The following is a 7,242-nucleotide window of genomic DNA, read 5'->3' on the forward strand; positions in this document are numbered from 1 at the left end:
TTTATGTATATGGACTGACAGAACCTCAAAACCAAAAGGGTGTTTAGAGATATATTTCCAGCTTCTCATTCAGTACGGAAATTCCCTGGACTACATCCCTTATTGGTAGTCATCCAACATCTGCTTAAACATCTCCAGGGGCCAATCATTGGTTCACTCAATAAACAAGAACAAGGTACTGTGGGAGCCACAAAGAAGGGCAGACACAGATCTTGCTGGTAAGGAGCTGATATATTAGCATAAAGAATACATAGAAAAATATCTGTAAGATAAACAGGGTATGTGACAATTGAGGTGCCATGACAGCCAGCCAACAGCCTTACAAGTTAACCTATTTCAACAAAGGCTAGTTCTAATATAAAAATCCCTCCCAAACCTCACACCTTGGTTTTCTCAGTCATTTAATAGAAAATGGAACAAGATCCATTCTAGGTCATGGTTCATCCTTAAGGAGGACATTTCTGTAATAACCTTAAAATTCCAGGAGGATGTGAACATGGAAAATACTGGAATAGACAAATGGAAGCACAAGTGTGGGGAAAATCGGATTAGCTGCAAGATCCTCCAGCCTCTTCTGTATTACAGAATTTCCTGGGTCCCTAGATGTCCACCCATCCTCTACCTCTAGGTACTACCAGCAATTCCTGCCCCCTGGAAGGCCCTGCACATCCCTACTCTCAAGAGGTATTCAAATGTTTTCTGTCTATGCTTTTCTCTCCCTTTTATCTCTATCCCTATCACATTTTCTTCATCTTTTATCAGAATATCTCTAATTTTCTTTGTGTTCATCTCTGCTTCAGTCTGTCCCTCTCATCATTTAGATTTTTATCTGTTATTCTTGAGGTCTTTCTGCCTCTGTCTTTGTCTTTCTTTTACCCTTCCATCGTCCTCTGTTTCTTGGTCAGTTTCCATTTTTCTGTCTCTGGCCTAGCTTTCTCCCCAGCTGCCGCAAAGCCATAAACCCAGCCACCATGCAGCAGGCAGCCGCCAATCACTGGGCTCCAGAAGATGAGGGGAGGGAAAGGGAGGCGTGAGAGATGGGAACATGGAAATGCTGGGGAGCTGTTGCTACAAAAGGGGAGGGGAGAGGCAGAAAAGAGCAGAGAGATGCCACTCCCAGAAGGCAGCCACAGCTGCCTCCACAACCTGTGTCTGGACCCCATCCCAGCAGGGAGCAGACACCTGGCCTCTCTTTCTGCTGTGAGGCAGGGTATCTGGTCCCTCCCATATACTCCCCAAAGTATGATTGCTTATTTAAAACCTCTGGCCACAGACCTATAAGAGATTTACCTCCTCCTTCATTCTCAGGCCTCCCAAGATGAGGGAGGTATAGGGGTCTGATGATGTCTGGGACAAGTGCTTACGTGAACATTGGCACAATAAAATGATGGTCAGGACAGGAGGAAGTGAAAGATGCTGAGAAGTAATGTGTTGGAGAGGCACTGAGAGAAGGTGGAGTTCTAATTGGCCAAGAGTGAACCAGAAGTTTGGGCACTCCAGGCTTCTTACTAGCTGCTTGGCTGTTCATTCCTAAAGCAAGATTGACATCCAGAATCCAGGTTGGGATTTGGCAGTTTAGGGTGCTGCATAATGGGCAACTACCCAGCGCATGGTCACAAACATACAGGGTCTGGGCGGTGGGGTGGGGGCTAGAAGGAAAAGCAGGAAAGGGGGGGGGGAGGATTTTAGAGGGAGATTTTAGAAGAACGGAAGAGAAGGAACATTTCCATCCCGCTGGGCAGGAAACAGACCCAGCAAGTGGTAATTCCTGGTGTGCCGGCGACCCCTGCTGGCTATGCACACCACTGCCTGGGAGAAGAGAGTACAGCCAGCCTCTGTGAGTTCTGTGTTGGTTGAATGTAACAGTATGGATGTGTGGCTGTGTGAATGTGACAGTGCGTAAATGTGTGACAATGGGTGCAGCGCTGCCTGTGATTATGTATGGGCAGCCCTGGATGAGGGCAAGTAAAGGGCACAAAGCCACAAAGTTCAGGCCCTGAACTCCTGGTTCCTATGTGGGGAGCGTGGGTATCTGGGAAGGGTGAGGTCTTTGAGCCCAGCATATCTCCTCACCAGTGTCACGTCAGTAGTATAGATCCACTCGGTGAGGCACTGATGGCATCAAAGTAAAACTAACTAGTTCAGGTTTAGGTGGGAGAGTAGGGACTTTGAAATTAGACTTTCCTGAGTTAAAATTCTGATTGCCTGGTTACTAGCTGTGTGACCTCAGGCAAGTTACTTAACTTCTCTGAGCACAATTCCCTCCCCTGTAAAAGCATAATAATATATATCTCACAGGGTGAGTGTTTTGCACAGTGCCTGATGATAGTAAGCATTTAATAGATGTTAATTTTCTGTCTCCCTCTTCCTTTATCTACTCCCACCCCCAAAGTTGAGCTGGGATTTCAAAAAGCAAATAAACAACAGAGGATAATGTTGACAATGATGACGGTGGTAGTTTATATTTACATCACTCAGGCAAATCATTTTAAACATTTTTAATACACAGTTCTTTTTCCTTTTTACTAGCCAAGCACATCATGATCGTGTTTTATTGGAATAGAAATATCCTGGTGTTATGGCAGGTATCTAGAAGGATGGCCCAATGAAGTGATAACAAGGCATGACAAATCTTTCTTTATTGTGATACATTTTCATTACTCGGGTTAATCAGGAATTAGCCATTAGAACAAGAGCTTAAGATAAGTACATGACAATTATCTGTGGAGATCAGAATCTCCTGATTTTCCAATGAGTATCTAATTGTTATTGCTGTTGTGGGGGACAATTAATGCTTTGATTGAGCTGGTCTTAAAACATTAGGATATGTCTTAGGAGATATGTCAAGGAGATATGACAGTAGTTAGAAATAGTATATTCTGAAATTTCAAAGAGGACAAATTTGAATTCAACCTAAGAATATTCTAACCTCTATACCTGTCCAGTGACAGGGGAAACTGTCTATAAAGTAAAGAGCTCGTTTCAATAGAAGCATTCCAGCAGAGTCTGGCTGACTCCCTGGCAGGCTTACTGAGAAAGAAATGTGGGCTGCAGAGGGAGACTAGATAAGAGGCCCTCTGAGGTCTCTCCACAGATACACTCCAGTGCATAATGAATACTTAGCTGGGTAGAAGTGTTGTTCCAAATGGCATTACTGCCTACAATCATTGTGTGTCACCGTGGGGTGGGGAGGGGGCGGATAATAGCAACTGTGTTTTTTCCTCCCTAAGACTGTTCTTCCCCAAAAAAGACAAAGTTCCAGAATCTTTCCCTCTCTAATCATCCCCACATTCCTCTTGATTTCTTCTGCAATCCTTTCTCTCCCCGCCCCCCTTGGTATAATGGGATTCATCTTCAAGTAACTTAAAGAAAACCTTAAAGAAAGGCTTTCTTCATCCGTTAGTTTCCTGCCTCTAAGAGGCAGGCTGGCAAGGGTGGGGGCGGAGGAGAAACAAGCATTTGTGGAGGTTATATTTGGTGCAGATGTTGTGATTTCTGCATGTGATTAAGAGAAATGTGTATCTGCTTTCCTGCAGGTAAATGAGCATGTGTATATTGTTTTGTAAATGTGGATGTAAATGTAATGGGTCTGCAGGAATTCTCTGCTGTTCGGTTCCCTCTGAGAGATTTAGCTGCCTGCGAGGGAAACCTGTGTGCAGCTCCTCTGAGGATTTCAGTGCCTTCCACGTGCACACAGATTAGCCAGGAGTTATTCTTCCAGCTTCAGGATGCTTGTACACGATCCCAGGGTAGTCTGTCCCCATCCTAGGTACAAAGGGTGCTATCACATCAGGACTCGTCTGCCTTCCATGTGTGCATCACTATATTTCCCATCTGTCAGCGGGCATGTAGGTCCCTGTGCCCAACCTGCCCCACATGAAGCTATGTGTCCCACAGCCCCTCCCCCCACTTCTGTAAAGAGTCCTTGGCACCCTCCCCTCCTAGCCACCCCCACTCCCCACTTTCCATGCCAGGAGAGATCTAATTACACAGAAATTAGTACAGAGAAGGATCGTTTGCTTTTATGGCATCAGCGCCAGGGCAGCTGTAAATCTGGGGCTGCTGCTGCAGCAGCCTCTGGGCATGTGCAGTCTGTAGGGGGGCTCTCACCTCCACACCCCCCTTTGCTCCATCTCTGCCCAACTGCAGAGCCCTATTAGGTACCCATCTTAATAGAGAGGGGAGCCTGGGAAAAGGGAGGGTATGGTCAAACAAAAGATGACATGTAATAGGTGCTCAGTAAATGTCCTCTGAATGATTAGAGCAGTTAATCCCAGCAATGCTAGCTCCTACCCAACTCCCAGACCAGTGGCCAAGGGATGCATATTCCTAGTAAGCACTTACCAGATAGTCTCCCCTTCCTCACAAGTCCAGATGAAGTGTTCAGGGCAAACAGTCATTCTGACTTCCACTTTAGAGACCTCGAACTCCTTTGCAGGCAGCACAGATAACGAAGACAGCCCAGGGTTCAGATCGTGATTCTTCCGTTTCCTGGCTAAATGACCCTGGGCACACCACGCATCCTCACCTGACCCTTGGTTTCCTCATCTGTGAAATGGTGGTCATGAAGCCTACTTTTCAGGTTGTTGTGAGGCATCAATGAGAAAGCACTGGACCAAAAGGAAAGTGGTCCACTAACCCTTGTTATCACTGTTCCTGTCTTGCTAGCTGACACTTCCATTTTCCCATTACCCCTTTATCCCAATCAACTCCCATTTAAGTGCCACCATACAATTTGTGGCAATAGGCTATGCAGGCAAGTTATGCCCAACCTAAAATGAATGCCCAACTAAATGTTTATTTATGCTAAGAGTCTCATCAGGCCCTGACTGGTGTGTCTCAGTTGGTTGGGTGTGGGCCCGTGGACCAAAAGGTTATGGGTTCCATTCCAGTCAGGACTCATGCCCTGATTCCCAGTAGGGGGCGTACAGGAGGCAGTCTGTGTTGGGCTTTCACATCGATGTTTCTCTCTGTGTGTCCCTCTCTCTTCCTCTCTAAAAATCAATAAAAATATTTTGTGGGGGAGAAGAGTCTCATCAGAAGCCGGAGGTGAGGACAGGTGATTCCCACAATCCTTGGACACCTAAAGAAACTGTTTCATCCATAGCAAATTTTCTCCAAGAATCTACCTTGGCAGTGATTATTTTGATCTCCGTTATTTTCATAAATGGGTTCCTTTTGGTACTGAAGAGTCTTGTATATGATTGGGTAGAAAGAATCAAGGACTTAGGATGTCAGGAGGGAGCAGGAGCTGGGGAGCTGCAGTGGAGACCGAAGACTGAAACCCATCCCAGAGCAAGGTTAGGGCCCTTTAGGGAACAGCAGAGACAGAAGCCCAAAGTCCAGCTCCCCAACTTCCTACCAACACAGTCTCCAAAACAAGGGAATAGGGGTCTCCTCCTCCTCCTCTTCCTCCTCCTCCTCCTCTTCCTCTTCCTCTCTGATGGCTCCAGCCCAGGGCACTCAGCCAGGGATCCCTGACTTTACCCTTACGTGGATAACCCCGCAGTGCTCTAAGTGGAGCGCAGGCCAGGAAGGGGAGAGCCGAAGAAAGGAGGGAGTATTCCCCCTTCCCTAACGCCAGACTTCCCGAGTCTCCAAGCTCCGTTTGTACAGGACCCCCTGCTCCCACCATTTAGGGGCAGGAGGAGCTGGCAGGAAGAAAGCTGAGCACGTCCGTGTCCGACGTCTCACCCCCTGATCTGCGTCCCAGGGAGGGTGAGGATTTGGCGTGAAGGGCAGACCGACTGGGGGATCTCTGGCCCCCGCCTCCCCCCACCCCCAACCCAACTCGGGCTGCAGTCTCTCTTCGTTGTAGCAGAGGGAGAGCAAAGGGACGGGCAGTAAAGATGAGTGATGGCGTGGAGACAAGCAGAAATACACCATCATGAAAATGCTAATGACTCCTTGCTCTCTTTCTTTATGGTTGGAGTAATACAGACTTCAATCATAAAAACAATCTCCCAACATTTTAATGGGCTCCATCATGCCCGCACTTGTCGGTATATTTGAAGAATAAATCACCCTCCCCGCTCGGAATGAATTCGCTGTCAAACTCGGCTCCCTCGGAGAAAATGGATGGGGAACGAGAATGGGGGGTGTTTTGGGGGAGGGGTCCTCTACCCCTCTAACTCCCTCCTAAATCGGGCTTTAGATTGTTGTGCGAGACGCCTGCCTCCTCAGCGGGAGGAGAGGGGCAACGAGAATTGGAGGTGAGCCCAAAGGCAGGGTTTGTGGCAACACGGCGCAGGGACTGAGGGACTCTGCAGGCCCCTTGGACGGATGTGGACGAGAGAAAGGGGTAGGAACCGTGGCGGCAACGAACCGAAGGGGCAAAATCTTGACACTGAACCGAGAGAATGCAAAAAGCACACAAATCCGCATTATGTCTGCGTTATTTGGTCGCGTTTCTTTCACACTAGGCCTCGGGCAGGGGCGCCAGGGAGAAGGGAAAAATTCGAGAGATCTCTTCAGGGGAAAAGGAGGCAGAAAGGGCAGGAAACCAGCCCCAGTATCCCTGCTCTGAGCGTGCAGGTTGCAGCGCATTAAGCCACAGGTCCACAGGGCGGAGAACCGGCTGAGTCTCGTGTAATTCTCATTTCCATACAGGTGGCCGTCAGCCAATGAACACTGGCGATGCACATACTGCGAGCAGCCAATCCCAGTTAAGGAAGAGCCCGGCAGCCTGGTCTAATTGCGTCTTGATTGGTTGTGATGTTGCTAGGCAGAAGTGGGGTCCTGGAGATTGATGCGGTCAAGATTGAAGAGACAGGTGGATGTGAAAATATCTGGAAGCCTAGGCTCCTGGACTGACATTTTCCTTCCTTCCTGAGCTCCTTCATTCTTAAAGGATTAATGGAGTCAGTGAAAGACTCTCCCTTTTCTCCTCCACTTGAGTGGGATAGAGCCAAATAGGTTTTCCCCAAACACTTGGGAAATCTGGGTCTTCTAAACCGAAAAGTCCCTGGGGGAGGTGGGGGGAGGGGGGTCTTTACCTCACACTCGGTCTCCCCACCAAGGAGGTCCTTTCTGAGGCCTGTCTCCAAGCCCGCAGGCTGTGGTTTAGGGCCAATTCTCTCCGATATGCTCAAGAGATGGAGAAATCTTGCCTCACGTTCTTCCTTCAGAGCAAAACTCCAGGAGCAGGGTGTCCCTGCCTCCTGGCTACCCCACCGCGGCCCAAGGGTGGCGCGCAGACCCTGGGAGGGTCGAGGAGGCCATAACCTTCCCCCAAAGGGCAGT

The sequence above is a fragment of the Myotis davidii genome, unplaced genomic scaffold (genome assembly GCF_000327345.1).
Source record: "Myotis davidii unplaced genomic scaffold, ASM32734v1 scaffold233, whole genome shotgun sequence".
NCBI lineage: Eukaryota > Metazoa > Chordata > Mammalia > Chiroptera > Vespertilionidae > Myotis > Myotis davidii.